At 39.8% G+C, this 22,367-nt stretch overlaps 1 protein-coding gene and 1 long non-coding RNA gene across 2 annotated transcripts in view; one reads left to right on the top strand and one right to left on the bottom strand.

Annotated features, from left to right (window-relative positions):
• Window positions 1-9,775, bottom strand: part of LOC112559039 (inactive phospholipase C-like protein 2) — a 45,954-nt gene extending 36,179 nt beyond the window's left edge. The window contains 1 exon segment of the mRNA XM_025229889.1: window positions 9,205-9,775. The gene's annotated coding sequence lies outside the window, so the exon portion shown is untranslated.
• A 394-nt stretch (window positions 9,776-10,169) lies between these two features.
• On the top strand, window positions 10,170-21,782 carry LOC112559042. Its single transcript, XR_003098271.1, has 3 exons — window positions 10,170-10,197; window positions 19,790-20,022; window positions 20,268-21,782. It is a non-coding gene; the product is annotated as an uncharacterized LOC112559042 (long non-coding RNA).
• The last annotated feature ends 585 nt before the right edge of the window (window positions 21,783-22,367 follow it).

Here is a 22,367-nt window from a genome sequence, read left to right as displayed (position 1 = left end):
GGTTATCATTCGAGCTTTACATAATTCTACAGGTCTTAAGGCGCAACTGAAAAGGATATAAGCATCAAGCGACGGCAGCAAGACAGTTAATTTTGATAACTGAACAAGTTTTCGCATTTTAAAAACGTGATTCGGAACTCTTCTGTGAAAATATATTTTGTTTTAGTTTTCTAGCTCCTATCAGAATGCTAATCATCGCTGGAAATATCATTATCGTATGATCAAAGCTTGAAACTTTCTAGAATGTCAGAGAATTTGTCGTGATAAAAAAATTAAAAAAAAAAAAAAATAGGCTGATACACATCTCGCGCTTGGGTTTATACTAAGGAAAAGCTCGTTTGTATGAAATATGATACCCGCTTGGTGACGAGCCAACTTGCTGGTTGCATTTTGTATCAATAAGGACATGTCTTTTGAAGACTCTGAAGCCTCAAAATAAAAATTACAGGCATAAATTAGTACACACTACCATACCACCAACGAATTCATATAAACTAATCCAAATATCTGTCATACGAGCCAGGAATACAACACACTCATTTCATCTTTCACATTGTTTTCACCACATCGCTCTGCTCACTCGACTCGTGCACCTCGTGTGTGGACGTACACTGAATGATCCATTTAGTTTATGAGCTGCAGTATCAGGCCGATCTCGGCCGCGCGCCGGCAGATGTTAGTAGATAGCTGCTCGGTTGAAATGCTATGGGCTGACGTAAGAACCTGAAGTTTTCTGGTCCGTCCCAGAGGTGCCTCTCGCAAACGCTCGACGAACAGGATTCAAATGGGTTCATATCCGGGGCGTGGCAACAATTACAATTTTACTACTCGAAGGCAATGGCTGAAACATCTGCGACTGACCGACAGACTGATTCTGCAGCTTTTGCTATGCAAGCAGTAACTTAACAGATTTTACTATAATGGTCAATTAGTTTACATGCCTTTTTTTCACAAGAATTACAGTTACCAGTCGAAGATGCATATATATTGCAGCATAACTTTTCTCAACCAACTGGAGAATTTTGACAAACATGAATTAAGAACTGTTAAGATTTCTATTTACAGAACTAGCGATTTACATTTATTACGCACACTTACAGCCACCCGTATAGTGTCACTATAATGGAAGTTTTATTTGGAACGCTATTTGCGTACACACAGACCGGGGATTATTTTTGTCTACGTATTGCTAATTTTGCATTCTTTTGCTACTATTCTAGGCTTGTTTTATGATAAGGCGTTAACCTGTATCTTTGAGGGCTGTTTGCTTCGTCTGACGTAGTTTGACCCGGAGAAAGGCTGAGTGGTGCACGTCGCCGACCTATTCATTTGTATGCATTACCACTTGAAATATCATTTCGGGGTAGATCGGAGTGACAAGCTGGTAAGGGTTTCTCTAAAGGGCTTGTCTTTCAGCCACAACATGTATTACAGCTGAAGAAGTCACAAGAGATTAGCTTAACTTATGGACGATGATACATTAAGATTTACAGCAGGAGTATTTCAAGATATGTAATAATTAACACAAATTTAAGAAGTATGGCGGTTCATAACAGCAATTTGGGGTGGGGTGGGGGAACAACCCACCAACAAAGCAAAAACGCTTCAGAGGATTGCTTCTTTTCAATGTCTAATAGATTGAGAAGACAATATTCGGAGCTGATGACGTGAGACAATTCATGTAGAGTAGGAGTTCTTAGTAAGACGACACGAAAATGAGGTCCTTACTCGATTACATACCGTGCTGCCAGTGGGGATACGTTGACGACCAACAGCAAGTCTGCTAACAGTAAAGGTCACTAAAATGCAACTCCAATGTCTGCCCCCTCTTGCAATGCCCCGCTTGCTTTAGCAATCAGTACAGCACCCTTATTTCTCAGAAACAGAATCTGTTATGGTACTTATTTCGAACAAAGTAAAGCATTTCGCAAAAAAACGCGATGAAAATAACATCAAAGGACTTCAGTGAGTTATCAGAAGGTATTCTTTAAGATATTTTAAAGGAGAATGAAAAGAAGTGTCCCCCAACCCACCCCCAAAAAAAGAAACTTTTACAAATTTACGAAACTTTTTTGCGATCTCCTGTAAACACAACACTGCCAACCTCTTAAAAATTATGCTGTAAAATATATATTTAAACTGATGCTGCAAAACAAGCACTTATCACGATGCACACTTCGATAAAAGTGAAATTCACCTTACAGCCTGAATTTCAATGAAAAACTAGAGAAATTAAAAAAAAAGGAAAGAAGAAAAAAAAATTAAAATCCACACGAGAATAAGCAACAAGATGAAATATTCATCTCACGAAAGCTTCGAGGCAAGTCTGAAGATGCCTCTGGCACAAGTATGACCCACACATGTCACAATGGGTTGATATGGGAAGTCGGTAAAGGACAGAAATCCCCAAGGCAACCTAATGAAACTCCCCCCGGCTTCCTTAAAGGTCCCCGATCTATTTCCAGTTTGACAGGTGGCGTTTAATTGGTGCTGAATGTCCCTCCTATAAGTTACCAGGGACGGCCTTAAAGGCAGGTTATTGAGCGAAACGGGCAAGATTATCGGCACACTACCCACTTCAGAGTGCCAGAACGTGGCGCTGTTCTCTTTTGTGATCTGCGTGGGGCTACGGTGAATACAAATTTGCATAACACGCCAGCTGTCTTCGTGTGAAGCTGGCATGCCAAGAAGCCACTGCACACCGTGTCTGCATTCTGAAGATACGACTTGAGCGAAGAATAGTCTTCCAGACTAACAGCCCACCTCCCCTCCCCTTTTGCATGTACACGTGACGGACGTGTGGACTGGTGTATGTAGCCCCCCTACTGCATTAGTATAGGCTGGCGTTGATGTTTTTCGAGAGTGTGAAAAAAGAGCAACGTAAAACTTAAGAAAATTTTTTTTGAGGGTTTTGTTTTTAATGAAAGGCTCAATGAAGGTCAACTACAGCTAGTTTTAGCACGCTTTACGGCAAAAACTCGGTATTTACAGAAAGGCTGCCACACTCACGCTTGTCGGTTACTATTTATGTCATCTTTGTTGACAGCATGATTCATCCTTGTAACCTTCTGACATTTCCCTTTTCACAGTCCCTAGAGTGAAAGCCGCCTCAATCCGTTGCTTACTCTGTTTCTATCAACAGTAAGACAAGAAATCAAGCAGACAGAAACATGTATAAACAAGAAAACATCGAGCCATGCCTTCAAGCATAAAATCCTACACCCATACTCCTAAGCCCAGTTCCATAGTTTTGCTTGTTTGGGATAATGATATTTTTTAAATCACCCCCATCATTTTCAGTTGAAGTTGTCTTTCTCCAGGCAAGAGCGAAGCGCCTTTAAAGTGTGCCATCGTCGGCCTCCTGCACTGCACGCAGGCCCGCACAGAAACAATAAGAATCTTTATTTAGACCGCCGCAAGCCTTTAAGTTCCACTTGCCGAATAACTTGAGCCAGACTGTTCTTATCCTCGGCCCATAAGCATTCCTTGCCTTATTCAAGTTGCCAGAACCAGAAACCTTCCTTAACAGTAAGTACCATATAACCTCTACAACTTCTTTACGGAAAACATGAAGCTTCGCCTCCTACAGACCTAACCACTGGCTGGCAGCGAGTCGTGAAAGTTCTGGCATTGGAAAACTGTTCTGAAATACGAGTGCAAACAGGCCTCATCCTGAGCTGCGAACATTAAATAAGGCCGGCATATGGTATATATCATGAAGCTAAAAAAAAAAAAAACCTTTCCCTCACTAGTGGGTCTCGAAATTCGCGAGCTGTATTTAGACATGGGATGACCCCCGATGACCCAACAACTGTGCCAACGGATCAGTGGGACTGTTCCTCCCTCCTCCCTACACCCACTTCTCTGTTACCAAACTGTCCCGGATGTGATACAGTCTGGTAAGAGTAAACCTTTGTAGGGCCACGGTATTGCATCCACACGCCTGCTTTCGCACCAATATAGTATGCACACATAAATTAAATTGCTAAGAGTCTTCGCTTACTGTCGATGATTGTCTTAGGAGTGATATATTGTCGCTATCCTTCTTCAGAAGCAATTATCTGGTGCCTGCAAATCTGTTTTCTGACAGCGACATCTGTCGCGCATTTGAGACTGCTCGAAGCAGCTATCGTTCATCGTTTGTGTTGCTATTTTGAAGGTAGAGAAAAGCTAGGAACTACATTTAACATCATAAAAAGGTAATCAGTAAGGGTTTCCACGTCCTTTAGGACCGCAAGTGCACAGGAAAATACATACACGAAATCAACGACGAATGCATATAGCTTTAGTCTTTAATCATCCACAGTTTCCCTCTGCTGGATACGATATTCTACTTGATCCAGGAAGAAGGACAAGAACAAAGCTGTCATTAGAAACGGAGTTAATATCGTACTGGCTCTGGAGTTTTACGCTCCCTGATAGAAAACGTTAACGGCCACTCAAAGGATATTTCATATCCAGCGATGGGATCGTTTCCATTAGAGCTTTTCCACCCAAGGAATAGTTTCAGCAACTTATTTTGATAAGAAGAATCGGCATCTCATTATTAATGACTCTCCAATATGAGGTAAAGCCCAAATCGTGTTCAATTTTTAATAAGGATAAACATCTCACATCGTACCTTACTCGCTGGAAGTAAAACAGCTTCTAAGGACACGATGAAATAAACACATTTCTTGAGGAAAACATAAGACCGGATTTAAAAAAAAATGCCCACATTATCTTAAAAAGCCCTTCCTACTAAGAAGGAGGAGAGAACTGCAATCAGTCGCTATTTAGATGGACAGTCTAATACCCTCGTGACGTCGAACTGTACTTAATGTTCCTGTCTAATGGCAGAACCACAGCTTCGTTCTGTCAAAATCTGAAGGCGAAAAATGCTTATTTGCACCGTTAACATTTCAAATCGAATTCTAGCAGAAGACTCTTTACGTTAAAAGCAAAGATTTGCAGGGAACAAGAATTTAGAAAATGGCACCTGGATGAAAACTGACTAATGGCGGCATTCCCATTAGTCCGTGCTGCTCTGTAACGGTACCGCAGAACGCGGGCTATGACGACGAAGTGAAATCACATGACCGCGCTTCGATAAACAAGGGTTCTGCTCTCCATCAAAGGCCAGTCCCGCTCAACCAGACATTCAACTATCTAAACCAGATACATGTACAGGCGGGCGCTAGTCCCCAACAGGAATACTCACTTTTCTACTTATCTTTCATTGGGTCGATTATCCCTTTCTTTTTTAAAATGGGGTTCTTTGTGCGGATCACAAAATATCTTTACAGATCCTATATAACTATAACTATATAGCTATAAAAATATTTTTGGCACAGCAAATGCAGTCTCATTCTTCAAGCTGTCAGAGGCATAGCGTAGCACTGGGCATACGATTCTAGATAGCGATGTCACTACCAATATCGTATTTAACTTCTCGGTTTGTCTGTCTGTGAAGTCTGTGCAACGCAGCCTTCCTGCTGTTAGTTTGGTTGTTTTTATTTGTGGGGGATGGGGCGGGGTGTCCTCAAAAGGACAAAAACAAGGCTGAGGGAAGCTGGCTGCTATACAAGGCAGTACCTTTGCTGAAAATCAAAGACTTCTTCAAAGAACTACGTCATCATTATCACTGGACATTTATAGACAAATGGCTACATCCTCCGTGGAAGGAAGCTGGCTTGTCTTTTGCTTGAATCAATATCACTCTTAAAATTAATCTAATCTATGCCTTTCTCTTTGAATAGACACAAAGCAAGAGTAATATGTACTGTTGACTGTATTGCTACAATGCAAGAAATATTCTTCAAACCGGTTTACTTAACAGTACTGAGTAGAAAGACTGCATCCAAATAGCAGTACTCTGAAATATATGGTATACAATTTAAATGAATACAGACTGGAAAGGATCCAAACAGAGGGTTAAATGTTTAAAGTATGCATGAGTTTCACTCACTATACTCCATTACACCACTTTGCAAAATTCAGCATAATCTGGAAATAGCCTTTCAGACTTTTTAAAAATAAAAAATAAAAACCTACAAAATTAAAACTGTTTTCTGTTACAGAATGACCGTCCTCATCACAAAGTTACTACTATGATCCCAGTTATCTATCTTCCGTGTGAAACTATTTATGTAGTGTCCCACTCTCTGCAGTCTGTAGTCACTTGAGGAAAACTATAGTGTACTTCCTGAAAAATGCACGCAATCTGAATTGAACCTATATGTATCACTGCAAACTCCTGCACACAGTACTTGATAAATCAGACAGGCTTACACTTTTGGCATGTTTGCTGTATGCCCCTTTTTTTTATAATTAGTCAACAATCCTTTATAAAGTTTTGTAGTAATTACAATACCTAACATTTTGAGTAAAACTCCTGTTGTTGTTTTTTCAGCTCCACAGTCACCTTTCTATAAGTTATATGGCTTTTGGAAAGAAATAAGCATGTAATTATATGACAGAAAAGGCCAACTATTTCTTTTATACAAAAGACTTTCTTCAAAACTCTTTAAATATAAGTCAATTTTTGTAACTCTTGAGACACACACTTCACTAACATGTTTTCCTCCATTATTTACATTAGCGCTTTGCTCAAAGAGGTTCGTCACATTCTGGGATTCACAACAAATAGCAGTCAAGTCAACAGCTGGAAATTAATGTTAATGGCACTGCAATCATCAATACATAACATGTCCGAAAGATGTCATCTACTTAGGATAGAATTCTGTCTGTAAAAGCTCCAGAAAATGTGTTTACAAAAATCAAACTGAAGGATATTTTTTGTCAGAAACAGTTCTGTGTATAGCTGTGCATAGCTGGATGTAAGCATTTATGTGTGTGTGCATGCATGTGCATGCAATTCATGTGCGTGAGCTCAGTACCAACAGCACCTACAATCCTTAGCACCATGATGACAAAGAATTAGGAACTGTATTGAAGTTATTTCCACACATAATAAAGCAGAAACGTGCAAAAATTAACTTCTTGTTAGGAAATATTCAATAGTGATATGGTTACTATAGTTGTAACTGTTATTACTTAAGTGTTAATGTAGTTGTGAAGAATTTCAAAACAGGAATATCATCACTTTCAGGTTGAATCTACAAACTCATAAATGGTAAGAGCTAAGGACTAGACAATGACTTTTTGAACTCTTATATAACCTATGTGTTATAAAATGCAAAAGGATGAAAAAAAAAGCAAAAGAAAGTTTATAAAAAAGAAGACTTTGTTTACTTTCTAAATCACTGTGTGTGTATAAATATAATTTATGTTTTAGACCTTATGATTAAAAATTACTTTATATCAGATTATAATCTACAGTGGAAGACTAATTTAATTTTAATAATTAATTATAACAAAATAAATAGGGATGAGAGATAACTTAACAAAAGCTGCCCCTCTTTTTAAACATTCTTAAGATGATCATATAACTAAAGCTGCAGTTTCAGCACACTGTGTTTATTTATTTAATAGTAAATGTATTTTTTAGAATTATATTTGATATTTACCTTCGAAAGTAGTCATAGCATGCAGAATCAACACATAAAAAGCAAAAGTGTCATCTTTTAAACAGTCAGGTGGGTGGTTTTCTCCCCAGATTGAGTGGCAGTTTGAAAGAAGCCACACTTCATCCACCTTGTGCACACTTGCACTAACAAGATACATCTGTACAGCGAATGCTCCCTCAACAAATTTTACAATTTGCACGCTTCTGGCAACACCTGGGCTTTGAGCTTTGTGCTTGACATCCTAGTGTAGCACCATCCCTCAACCTTTACAGCTGGCTAAATCATTCAGTGTTGTTACTCAAGTTAACATCACAGCTCACTCGTCTTTTCTAGTATTCGCAGTCACACTTCTCATATGAGCACCTAAGTCAATGTATTCATTTTTTTTTATAAACATAAATGTAATACTCAGACCTTTAAATCATGACTTGGACATAAAGAAATATCTTAAAATCATTTTTACAATAAATGGGGTGAACAATGAAATCATAAATAATAATGTAGTGGGCCTGACCTGCAACTACAGTCAGCATGCAACTTTGGTTATTCCCTCATAATGCAATAATAGAATTTTGCAGTAAACTGATTAGATTCAGTGTTTTAAATCAATATTTGGTGTGAAATTGCATATTTATACAGTTATAATATGCATTGTACTCCATACTCAGCAGTAGCTAAATTTCATAATGCAATTTTGATCATTTAAAAAAGTGAGCTACAACTTAATGCAACATATGTTAGGGAAAGTTACAAAGTGAACTCTTTTTCAACAATATAAGCGGTGACTCAATGATGACCTTCATTATAAAAAATATTCTCAGAAATAACATAATTTAATAGGTTAGGACAAGGGCTCTTTTTACTGTAACTTTAAATTATTCTTATGGAAATTATTATTTTTAGCCTGCTAAAAGCTGTTCAGCAATGTATATTTGCAAATCAAACTCTCATCATCTCTGTATGTTTTTTTGCGAGCATGCATTCTTCCTCCAGTCACAGGCACAGGTTAACTTGAAAGAAAAAAGTATAGCAGCCAATGCAAAGTGACATTAAGCTGTGCATGTTTTGCTTCTGCAACTCCAGACTGGAGTTGGGTGGTTTAGATCATTTTAGTTTTAGTGTACAAGGAGTAGTGTCAGCTTGGGTTCTCATGAACTAACATTCTAAGGTTACACTGTAAGGACATGAACTTTTAAAGCTTGATCTGTTTAGGCACATTTCACTCCTTATTGTCATGAATATGAAAGTACTTTTTATTGAGGGCACTTCCTATCACTCGAGACATGAATATTAAAATCATTAACCAATTCAACTGTGCCGTCTGTCTTCTAGCACCTCCGCAAAATGGACTGTGGATTTGTCTCTTAGTAATCCCTGCTTTCACCTACATATTTAACCGAAGGCAGTTCAGTTTGTGCTTAGCTGTTTCGATTTTGATGAAAACGCGACATCTGAGTTTTCACTGATTTATTATTTGACAGATAAAGGACTCCCCAGATAGCATTTTGCAAAATGCTGTCACTGAATCGGTGGACCCTGATAGTGATACATCAGTATTTGAGTATTCGCAATGTTCGACTTACAGCAGAGAAATCGAATAGCGCTGAGTGAAGCGTTCTACGCTCAGGAGAATCAAAAGTCTCCGGTCTTCCTTTATGGTTGAGTTTTTCAAACGAAATATGAGCATATTACTTACATGTTGCAATTTTTTTATCCATCGATGTAAATGAGACTGTCTTTTTCCGTAGAGGCCGTTTGTTAGCAGCGTCCTTCTTCATTAGACTGCTACGTCGTGGCAAAACAGAACCAGACACATTATCACAAAACGCATTATGGTCTTCGTCCTCCTCCTCGTCGTCCTCATCTGCTCTGCAAGCTGCATCGCCATTTGCTTCCCCATTCAAAAAAACATCCCCAGTCACATCTGCCTCGGCATTTTCTTCTTCGAGAACCACTTCTTCCTTCTCGTCATCCGCCATCTTTACATCGTCGTAGCTCAATCTATTTCTTGGTGGGGGTGAACTATTTTACTTTAAAACACGGAAGAATCCACTGCTCGCAATTTATATCATTCACAAATGTATGCCGAAGTACAGAGAATGTTGCAATAAACTGTACTTAGCATCAAATCGTCATCCTCTTGCTTTACGAGTGAAACATTCTCCGGTAAATTTCCTTGATACTCGTAACCATTTCGCCTAGAACCCAAGCCGTAGCAGACGACCAAGCTCGAGCAGCAGACGACCGCCTTTTGATGCGCGAGAGGCACGCTGGGATATGTTTACCAGGACTTTGCAGCCGCGCGCTGTGGCATCATCCGCTAAGACTCGCTCACATCCGAAAATGCAGCCACTAGCATGAATATTCACATCGTTTTTCTTAAATAATAGTGATACTAATTGAGGTGGTAACTTAGAAATAGCATCCAGATTAAACAATGTACCGACACAAGCAATTTAAGTGGTTTTTTAATGATGCGCATAATTATCGTCTCAATGAAGGATCGCGCCTGCTTTATTTTATTAATTTTGTTAGCTGGCAGGGATTTTAAAGGCAATTTCTACAGTCTTCATCGAGGTCACATCCTGCATGAATCAATGGCTTAGTTGTTTAATTACATAAGCATTTAATGAATAGCTGACATTAGTGTGTGTACAGTTATAATCATGCAAGTTGAACTGCAAGCGTGGTGAGTACGTTGCACAGCCAGGGACCAAAACGTTTTTACTTTACCCTGCCGTGGCATATATATTTTTTTATCTCTTTTAATTAAAAAGCTGATTTTCATTTTTTTTTGTTTTCATGTTACAAGTTTTAAATCAGTTATAACTGACCTCTTTTTTTTCTAGAAGAAATGCTCCAGCGCGTTATAATTATGTTTCAAAAAAACACACACACAAATACAAAAACAAACAAAATACAAAACAAAACAAAAAAACTGTAACTGCAGGTAACGTTCTCTCATAGACAGGAAAGCTGCATGCAGTGGTACAGAGAAACAGCTGCTGGTGTGTGTCTGCATTCTCTCTCATATCTCTCTCACACACACAATTATTATACATCCAGTAAATTAAATTACTATTTGTTCTACAATCAATAACCACGAAAAAGATTAATTTTAAGCCGTGAAACAATATTTAAAATTAGGTGACTGTTGGGGGTAGGTGGTCTATGAGTGGGCGTCAGGAGGGTGCATGCAAGCACGTTTTGCAGCAGCAGCAGCAGCAGCATCCGTACGGTTGGATGACATGTGAATTTTACCACCGCCTCAGCACTTCGAGCAGCGCTGTTGGGATAATCTAATTTTATACCCAATTTCGTGCAAAGAACGCGGATGTTTATTAAGGCAATGCACGATCATCCTTTCACCTCTCAGACATCCATATGGCTGCACGTATACACTGCACAACGACTTGTTCTAGACCACTGGTCGAATATTTATATTCCACTCAGACATTTACTTCCAGCTCAGATGATATAACGATGTCTAGAGGCATCGTGTAATCCCTCATCATTACTGAATCTTCTTTAGCAACAAATAAGTCATGTATACTGAAAATGGACCTTAACCACATGCACTCAGGAACGCACTTACATTCATATATACACTCTTGTTCAGTCTCTCTCCCTCTCTCACACACACAAGCAAAAGCTAAGAGATTGTAACACGAGAGAAGATGAGAAAGTAAGGAGTGAGTTAGAAGAAGAATTCGCTGAACTGTGATTAAGAAAGAATTTCGATATCCCGAATTCAGATATAACGAATTTTTCAGTTGAACAAAAAGTGCCGAAAGATTCTTACAAAGCTCAATGTAAAAAAAAAAATTCTCAGTACAAAAATTTTTTAAAAGTCCAACGTTAAAAACGTTTGTTATAAAGAAAATTTCTTGACACGCCAGGTGCCATGAGCCTGGTCTCTGACCCAGTTCCAAAATGTACATGAAAGTGGAGGGTGCACGGGGATGGCAGGGAGGTAGGTAAAAAAGATTAGGCAGTGAGGGGCCTAGAAAGATGGGTCGTTATGTGTGACGCAAGACTAAATTCACGTTGGATTCAGTTATGTCAAGCGAACAGCGTAACAAAACGGAACATTTTCTGCGAGGAAGGATTTCGTCTGGTAGAAAAATTGTCCTCCTCCGAGAGAACAATGAAGTGGATTCAGCTTACACTGGGAGAGAAATCTCCGACCCTTTCTGCTAGGAAAAATAAATACATCACGGAAGGATGCGACTAAGAGTTTGGCATTACACGAGCCACGTTGTCGACGATTCTTCAAGATTTGAGGAAAAAAATTGAGCAAATTACAGAAAAAAGCAGCATAGGACGAAAGCGCTAAAACATATTGAAAAAGCTCGTTTTACCGGGTTTCAAGACACATCGTCACGAAATATTCAAGAGGTCCAGATACGGAGGCAAAAGCTCAATCGCTTGCAACATCCCTCGGACAAAGTGACTTTTGAGCCAGCATCGGGTGGTTGTTCCGCATCCGTGACAGAAACAGTGAAATGAGTTCGCCATTAGGTAGCGGATGTCAACGAAAAGTAACACCAAGAAAATCCTCTCGTCAAACAGTAAATAAAACATTTTTAATGCGGAAGAAACGGGGATTTTCAGGCAGCTGCTTCCCAATCATACTTTAACTATAAGAGGGGATCGTTGTCTTGAGAATGAAAAAAAAAAAAAAAAAAAAAATCTCAGCTCATCCAGACGGTGCTGTCGTGCTGCAGTATGTCATGCTCTTAGAAACTAAAGCCTTTAATCACAGGAAAGTCGTTGAACCCGCGTTGTTTTAAACCAGAAAAGTTTGAATGACTCAGCCACATTTTTTTAGAAACTAACCCAAACCAGACGCCAGAGTAAAGCAGGAAAACCGACATTCTTCTCGTGATCGACAGCTTTTCTGTCTGCAATCTTTTGCCTTGCCTAGAGATCTTCTGGTAGGAGTATCTACTTCCAAATGACTGCTGTCTTCCAGCCACTGCATCTTGGATTCATCAGAACCCTGAAGCTACAGTTCCTCATCATCTTCATCTGCAAGCGACCAGAGAAGGAAATTATGTCAGTTTTTTGTGTATTGGTGTTCGGATTGGCAATGTGGACTAATTAATCAAACTAAATTTTAGCCTTGGGCATTTTCAGTTTTGTTATTAGTTTCAAATTTAGTGAGAAAGGGATACTGTCGAATTCCCGCTTTTTTAGTTTCCATAAAGTGTTTCCTCTTTTGCAATGTTGCTTTAAAGGAAGAAGATAAATGCTTGTCATAAAACTAAAATATACAGAAAGCTCATTGTATTTTAAGAATTTTGATCTAACAAATTATCCGATGTAATGAATTTTTTCAGAATTTTTTTTCTCTCGTCTGGATGAGCTCGTTATACTGAGATTCTACCTGCAAATGAAGCGGTTATTCGGAGAGTGACATAGCTGTCTATTCTGAACCTACGTCGACTTTGATGTCTCCTGTTGTGTTGTGCCGTATATATATATATACAAATATATTTTTTTCGGCTATTCTTTGACTACGCCAAGTCGTCTCCACCTGTAAACCACACGGTCTCTGCAAGCATCTTGGCCATCTTGTGAGACACGTTTTCTCCTGGCGTGATCTTCCTTTCTCTGCAATTACATCTTTTGTTTCTTATCTATGCACCACGCGCTTTTCACATTTCTCCTCTGCGGGCCTTGTCCTTCTTTGCAACATTTTCCACGATCTGAATGTGTAGAGGACGTCGACTGCAAGTCCGACAAGAAGTATATTCTTCCTCCCCTTTCTCCATGGATTTTCTCGACTATTTCTCGACTATTCATACTTTATTGGTTCCAGAATCTATTACCTTGAGCCCCTAGCAGTTATTACTATTGTCTCTTGTTTTTGCAAAGCACTCTGAGCCTTCCTTGACGCCGAGGAAAGGCGCTACATAAATCATATTATTATTACAATTCAGTTGGAATACGAAATGTGCAGTGTATGAAGACTGCCAAGCAAAGACAATAAGACACAGACTGAGATATTGTTACCATTCTAAAATAAAATTCTCCCTGGAGCATGCGCCTCAATACCGGTTTTAGCAACTGGGAGGCTTGGTTGACTGGAATAAAATTTAGTAGCCGCCTAGTCTGACATCACCCTGGGGCACTATTATTTTATTTATCCTATGTTTTCTTTTTTTAAAACATCGCACACTTATACGTTTGACTATGTGTTATTAACTTACAAAAAAGGAAACTAAGCTAATTCTACATTTTTATGTTTTTCACATCACGCTCTCCCACCATCTGTAGAAGATGACCTAAATTATTTCTTCTTCCATATTTCAAGGGAGAGATAAAAAATGACCCAAAATCAATAGTTAGATCACGTGACACTGGAACACCACAAGATTATGGTCGACAAACTCTCATTATCAGTGCTCGAAGCTGCTCTGTTCCATTTTCTATCTGCGTTTCTCTCATCACCGACCCATCACACTATTATTACGGCCATTCTTAGCACCAAACTCGGTTTTATAACCTAATAATTTGACAAGAGCCAATGATACATTTCATGTCTAGAAATGGACTCTACATCTTGTCTTCAAGTCGGTGCACACCCAAACCAAGGCCCAAGATTTAGTTTCTTTTCTGATGACTGGGTAAAACTCAAGGAAAGATACTATTTCTTAGTGAACATATCCGTTTTGGGGATACACACCTACAAACATCATTAACACAGACATCAAGATTATACACAGATGTATATGTTGTCAAGGCAACAGTCAATGAAAGTGCTGTATCATACATTCATTAGGCGCAATTGTATTTTGAAAACGCAGCGTCACGACTTTGACCGTTGGCAGCGTTTGTCGGCGAGTATCTTGAGAACTGACTTGTGGTATTCACATACATTTCACAACATTCTTAAACTGACCCTCACCAAGTCAATAAAATCTTGAACTTTTATTGTGGAGTCCCTCCGTTTTATCTGGTATAGTGCAACAGCGGAGCGATATTTGCCACTAACACACACCTCACGTGCATGACTGCGTGTGAAGACTTCACTGAAGTCCGGATATTTTCTAGCCTGGCCGCATCTTCCACATCCTCACGATGTCCGAGAAAAGCAAGCTTTCGGTCGATAATTATATCAAGCAAGAATGAACGATAATGGAGCGATGGTCTGGTCTGTCCAATAGGCGAAATGCCGATAGTAGCAAAGCCGAAGCTTTCACCCTAGTTAACCTGTGTCCTTTCCACTATAGTCCACAATCACTGGACACATTGGAGTGCATTTAATTAGTTAATTTTAATAGTCTTAGCTGAAAGAATAAAATTCCTAGTCTTTAAAACATTGGAAAGAACTAAAGCTGCGTGTAAGTACAATTACAGAGCATTTGAAACAATTCAAGGATACATAAGGATACAGAAGGATACAGCTAAGAAGTCCAAGTGCTGTCAAGCTTATTCAATTGTCTGTACATACAAAATTCTGCCACCGACGACAACTGAAAGAACTTCATTCTCGGCAATTTTCTGTCGTTTACGACTGATGTGCTCAATTCATTTTAATGCAGTCAAATCACAAACGAGCTATGTAAGGAGATAATGTCAAGAGTGTACTTGAAGTTACTGATGTTGTCATGTGTGATTGTGAGTGTGGACCGCTACTGAACATATACGAGAAGCATCTCCAACCACCTTTGACTGACGGAAGAAGTGTTTGGATTAAAATAAACAGCAGGCGCTCAAGTACCCTCAGGTTAAATTCGTTGCAAAATAGTCTCCTTTGGCGTCCTTTGGGGGTCACCAGACGTCAACAGAACATTTCCCTAGGCATGGACATGCTCCCCTAACACCCGCCACCCGTCTGTAGCCTGCTCCAGCAGTAGAGACCTTTTACAAGGCTTCTCGTCTTGTTCCAGAAGTCCCTTTTCCCTTTTCAGTTCTTGGACTTCGGTGTCAAAGGAATCTAAAAAGGGGAAGTTCTGGTACTGAATCAAGCTTATGGCAAGGGAGTTAGTCTTTCTGCGGAAACCCCCCAAAAGTTGAAGGCAATCGCCAGGCGCCATTTCAAAATCTCGCACTCGGGCGAACTTTTGGTTCCAGAGGCTGGGTACTGACGAGGTCCTAATTTACGACAGCGTCCACTTTGGAAGACACTTCGTCTTCTCCGTTGTCTGCAAAGCCCCGAGGGGGCGACAGTGATGTGACTTTTGAGAAGCCTCAGTAAAATGGACAGTAGACCTCCCCCCTTCTCCTGTTTACCCTAATCTTTTTAGGGAGAACTAAATTTCTCCCTGTTGTTGTCGGGACAAGTTAATGTCTGACTACATTTGAAAACTTTCGTTAGGTAGAAGTTTGTGCTTACTGATGATTCACCGCTTATTCTGCAGCAGTTAACGCCCTTGAAACAGCTTTTATTTTCTTGAAAGCAGAGAATTAAAAGATAAGCTGATAAACTGCGTCAGTGATTCGTTTTCCATACTTACAACACAGAAGAGCGAGTTCAGCTAAACTTCTAGTTTTGCTAAAAATAGTTACCTTAGTATACATAGCGTGACTATTACATATGGCCCACTCCTTTGAGGTGAATTGGTTTCAGGTCTTGCCATTTGTTAGTCTCCTAACAATAAATGCATCTCTTCCTGGGAGGGCCGTTTGTTTTACTTGAAATACTCTTTCTTGGAAGGTTGGTAAGGAACTGCAGAGTTATGTATGCTACTTAAGACTACAACTTCACAAACTGTTGGTGTTGTTATAAGTACTTCATGGCTGCGGCTTGTGTATAGGACATCTATCCACAGTAGACATCTCCTCCTCCTCCTCCTCCTCCTCCCTACACTGCCCCTCCCCCAACCTAAAAAAAAAAAATCTCACCACTACTTTATCATGGCTGTAGCAGACTTCATCTGCCAGGCCACACACCAGTGTCTCAACTCGTAGCTCCATCTGTACTTGACCTGCAGGAATTACGGGAGAAAATAAAATCATTCAAGGACGTATTTTACGTTCGGATTACGTCTCGGGATCAAGAGAGCTGGAGAGTGGACGTCTCCTTTTCATGGAGGCTGTGCTGTTCTTGGGTTGTGTATTATGTAGCTGACATTTGATTAAGGTGGTAAATTTACTTCAGTTTCTTGCTGATCTTTCGGGCATACATTCGTTCTGTCTTTGTTTGCTTGCTGTGACATCCTTTCGTCGCTTTCCACATTTCTTTCGTCGGATTTATTCAGTGAGTCAGCACTCAAGGTGTCAAGAGTCAGCGTCGCCGTTCTCGTCAGAAGGTGTAAGAAATTCCTTGCAGGGAAATCATTTGTCTTGGATGATTTCAACTCATTATAACGACAAGAATGAGATAATTAGAAATATTCCCTGAGCGAAGCTTTTTTATGCTGATTTGTTACTTGCATCTATTGCATTTGGAGATATTCAAACTGAAAACTTTCCAGTTTAAACATCTCTGCAGCATGATGACTTTCACTGAACAATACTTCGGCCAAAATAATAACCCGTTATTGGATAAATGTGCAGATAGAGTGGTTCACTGCATCTAGGCTAACGCTATTTCTAGAGTTTCGGTAGGTGTATGTAGGTAGGTCAGTGTTCTCGAAAGAGTTTGAGAGCTTTACATATAGCCTAGTGTTGTCAGTAAAGATCTTGGAAGTGTTATGTCACTATTGTTATCGACACTCGTACAGTACGTCTGTCATTTTGACAACCAACATCTTTTTCTGGAGACAATATATTGCTGGCGATGTTGCCAGTAGACGGTATGTTGCTTACCCTCGGGTTGAAAGCTTTTGATGGATATGTTGCTGAGGATGAGGTCGACCCTCATTGTTGGAAACGATATGGTGCAGGGCTCCGTGCATGTTGACGAGGGTAAGCAAATATCAGCACTGTCAAAAATGTTCTTCCATTGTCCTCGCGATGGCGGTCAGAGGTCCATCCGGAGTCAAACATAAAATGCCTTGTGATGATCTTCCTTTGTACTGTTCACCACGCGGAAGAATATGTAGTGAGTGCTGGTGCAAGAGCACTCCCATTATTGTTGACCTCACTTTCGAGATAAGAAAACCTTTTAGACAAAGTACCCTTGCACTTTGCTTGCCGTCACCTTTGACCTTTTGTCTGACGGGGAACACAGACAGCTTGTGTCCAAAAACTAACGCTTAACAAACCACGCGAAGGTTTAAACACTCATTTATCAGGTGTAAACTCACATTTATTGCTCATAAACTTTTATTTTCGTAGATACATGAATCATTTGTTGGTTCGTTTTTCATTCATAGTGATATACAAAACCTGGACGTCAGCATATAATTATAATAAAAAGTAATGATCAACAGCTATAACAGCAACTTCAAGATTGTGGCTGCAGCTGTGCGTGTGTGTAAAAATGAAGATGCTAAAATGTATTATTATCTTTATCAGAATTAATTATGTCGATAAAATTAGCTTGCCTTCGGAAGTGATCTTCTTGTTGTTGAGTGCATTGTTCTCTGCCTTTGAACTTTCAAAAATGTTTCTTCTGGAAATTTCTTCTCCTGATGATGCAATTTTTCACGAATAATTTTTTTAGCCTCACTCTGGTCACGTCAACGTTGTCCACCTAATTTTTTCTACCGTGGATGAGGGTCTCCGCATCTGTGTATGGGTGGGTTGTTATAGTCTGTGTGGGGTACTATAGGTAAGGTAGAGACGACCCTATCATATGCAAGGACCGAGGACCGAGTCCCACGCTGCTCCAAGTTTTCGCCTGGTGTTCATAACTGATTAGCATCTTCCTTCCATCTGGCTTGCTGTGGGGAAGGGTTATCGAATTTTAAAGGGCGTCTCTCAAGTCTCAGAGCTGTGATAAGAAGCTGATAAACAGTCTCTGCACTTTGATCAATATCTCAAACTGTCCATGTTAATGAACTCTTCACGAAGGATGGATCTCGTTCATATCTTCCATTTAAAGGGATAGAGGGATGCATATTTTTTTAACGGTCGAGTAAAGCTCAATATAGGATATATTTCTCCCAAACTAGGTTAATGTTCCTCCCCCTTTCTTGACATATACGCCTACAGAGAATATCATGCACAGACAAAGGTTGAAATTCTGACATCACGATATACCTACTTAAAATATATTCTCAGTTTTCGCATTGGCAGAGGCCTACACAACAAAAGCATGTCAATGCTATATTATAAGTTATTCTCTTTCTGTGTATGATGATACTTGTATCTCCAGAATAAAAAATGGGTATTTACCGAGATAAGGGGAAATATTGCAATGAGCTTTACTCGATCAATAGAAAAATATTTGAACCCAACTACACCTTTAAATTAACTCCAACACACGGAATGGGAGATTAGCTGTTTTGTAACCCCTCCATCAGGCTTTCAGTGAAGTCGAGTCTTAGAGTCTTCAAGTGGCATGCACGCACACATGCACAAAAACTCTCTCACACACACACACACGCGCGCATGCATTGTCTTTTAATTATTCGAAACAGTTCACTTCAAACATTAAACTGTAATATGGAACAGTTCCATCGGTTTTATTATTAGATATTATAGCGGTATTAATTTAGATTAATTTACAGGAAGGAAAGAATCGCCTAATTAGAAAGATAATTCATTTATCAGATTGGTTCGGTGGGAATCACTATGTTTCTTCCATAAAGGTCAGATTAGTGAACTAGAACGTTTATTTATTTTGTTTAGTTTGTCTTTATTCTTTTTGTTTGTAAACCTGAAGGGGTATAGCGTTCTTGTCTAAGAGGCAACAGGACATCAGCAGCTACTATGCAACACTATGTTATATAGAGTTTAGTGTGTTTCAAATTAATGGCGATGCTGACAGCGAGAACAATTATCAAAGATCTTTTAGCCATGCTTCAGGATAAAGTATCAAAGATTTGATGTTTCTTCTTGATACGAGACACATTTAAACAAATTAATTCTCTTTAAAATCTGGCTGCTTTGTTCTCAGTTTTCATTCACTCCATCAGCCAGTGAACAAGCAAAACGTTCAGATGTTAAAAGCATTTGCAGCTCGTGAACATTGGGAAGTAAGGAGAGTGCATATGATCTGTTCTGAGCAAAAAATTATCTGAATGACCGAGAAAAAAAAAATCAGAAAAAGCTCAGACAAAGCAAGTAATAATACAACAAGCCATCAAGTAATAAGGAAATAAGCCTGAGGGTATAAACTGGAGGATGTAGAACTAGGAAGCATTTCAATCTTGTGCAGGTTTTTCTTTAATCCAGTTCAGCTGTTCCCATAACATGTGCTCTCTCTCTCTCCCTCCGTGCAGGACTAACATCAACGACGACAGATATCATGATGACCATCGATTCGGAGAGGACTATTTTTAGCGCACTATTAAAGCCCTTCTCGAGTCCAGGCCTGCATGCGGCGATTTTCATCAGACTGGGTGCATTATAGATCAGACATATCTATGCGCAAGATCTTTTCTTCAAAAAAGAGGAATCATCGCTTTTGGCAAGCAGAGAAAGTTCTGCCAGGGCGTCTGGAGATAGCGCAAAGGTAAGTCTCCCGTCGAGCAAGCTGTGCTCTAGAACCTTAGTGAAACAGCGCTCCCATCCACATGACTACTATTGTTGTTGTTGTTGTTGTTGTTGTTATTATTATTATTATTATTGTTGTTGTTGCTGCTGCTGCTGTTGTTGTTGATGTTGATGTTGTTGTTGATGATGATGATGATGATTGTTTCGCAACATAAAATGTACAAGGAGCATCTCTAACAATCTCTTCTTTCTTAACATGACCAGGGTTCACAGCATTACTCATGGCCTCCAACATGTCCACCCTCCATCAGTTCACCCACCAGCAGCTATTAATACCAGACGTGAATCTTGGTCCTACTACTTCATATGCAGCAATCGATCCACTTTTTAAAAAACCGGCCTTTCCACTGTTCCCTGGTAGGCGCCCCCGTCACGTGGGGACCGGTTCAGAACCGCAGGGTGCCGATGCACTGCCCGCGAGTCTTCACGAGGAGGACAAACTGGTTTTGTTTGGTGCTGATGGCGCTGAGCACTGCTAGGTCCATGCACAACATTGGTGCTGGTGGCACAGACAAGGAGGACGCCTACAACATGTTTTTGTGGACCTGCCTGGTCCACAACAGGCGATGACGAGACGAAACCAAACATGTGATGCAGGATATTTTTGGTTAAAAGATATTTTGGCTCATGGTTTATTTAGGACCGAATCGCCTAATTTTTCTCAAGACCGAAATAACACGGACGAATTTAATTAAAAAAGAGGATTTTATATCAAAACTGTTTGAAGACAAGCTTATACTCAAACCAGGAAGAGAAGTTCATATGTACGCGTACAGAGTGGAGATGGACCGATTAGTTAATGTCTTACACAAGTCTTACTCTCAAACACACACATTCATACACTCACGCACACACATAACTCACACACAATAACTCAACCTTCACAAATACACACAGAAATACGCGTGTTCATACAAAAATACACACAGACACAATCAAGCATCACGTGTCTGGCTCTGTTACTCGCACACACTCGATAAAAACCGTTCTCAACAAGTGAAATGTGGACAAATGTTTGACTAAGTTTGGCAAAGTTTTATATTAACATCTCTGCCAAACGTTCATGAATATTCTGGTTTATAAAGGCCTTGACTAAACTTTTGTGTCAGCAGTTCTGCATAATTGGAAGGCAGCTATCTCCCTTTTATTATCAGTATTTTGGGGGGCAGGGTGGTCTCACTACGTGGCACTCCCAATAATTTGCTATCTAAAGATTTCTGCTCCAGCGTTCTGCGGCACAACCTCCATTAATTCGTTAATGCACTACTGCAATTTGTAATAGCCATCTATTTACAGAAAGTCTTTCTGGTGCCCACGTCATAAGAGGTACAACTAAACCATCCTGAGTGCTTATAGTCGTATGTAGTTCTTTCGTTTGTCATTACCATCCCAAAAAATAAGGCCATGAAATGGAAAAACCGAGTAAAATAGAGACATTCAAAACTCTTCAAAAACTACGAACACAGAGCTCTTTGTTGAGGGTGGCTGATGTGGGATGGTCCTTTTTCCATCAGAGGAATACAAACGAGGGTGTGAGGAGAACCCAGGATGTTAAAAAAGAGTTGAGTGGGCATGCAACATCATCTTTTTGTCCTCCTCTCCTACATTATAGTCCTCATCCTCATGAAAACAGCCTTGATCCTGACCGCGAGAAATAGTTATATATGGGTGAGGGCTAAATTCTGTGCATTTGATATTTAATTAAGCAATAAATATAGTATCCAGCCTCCTAAAGGCATTGTGCTATGGTTTGTTATAGATATTGCGAACTGCCAGCTGTTCAATATATTAAGTAGGGTCTGCACTATTGAAATATGCTCAGTTCTGTTGTAGTTTGGTATTCTGTTGTAGTTCATGATAACAGCCTTATTGCAAAGCATAGGCAAACCCATCACATTTACTAATACTCTCTAGATATAAGAAGCCAAAGATACTTCTACTCCGACTATATCTGTGTCCAAGTCCAGGACATGGCTATAGAAATCCAGTATGGCCGTAAACAGCACCGTGGAATTTCCAGCAATGCGCCTTATGTCTACAGATATGCATATGTCCTGAGCAGAGATATGTCGTTCACTGGACACTATCAGCGTCAAAGAAAACCAGTGATTGTCATTTTGACCTTTCCACTCTTTCATCTGTCGTGGTTTGAATGCAGCCAGCTACATAAGGAATGCCTGCATGATTGTCCGTCTCTCATCTTCCTTACTCCCACCATCTCTGCCCTCGCATGGAGAAAGAAATCGGTGAAAGACTCTCTTCTAATTTTTTCCATGAAGCTTTGCGGCATTGTCAACAAGCCTT

Source organism: Pomacea canaliculata, linkage group LG3 (assembly GCF_003073045.1).
Source record: "Pomacea canaliculata isolate SZHN2017 linkage group LG3, ASM307304v1, whole genome shotgun sequence".
Lineage (NCBI taxonomy): Eukaryota > Metazoa > Mollusca > Gastropoda > Architaenioglossa > Ampullariidae > Pomacea > Pomacea canaliculata.
Note: the sequence above shows the minus strand (reverse complement) of the source record. Positions and strands in the feature narration are given on the sequence as shown.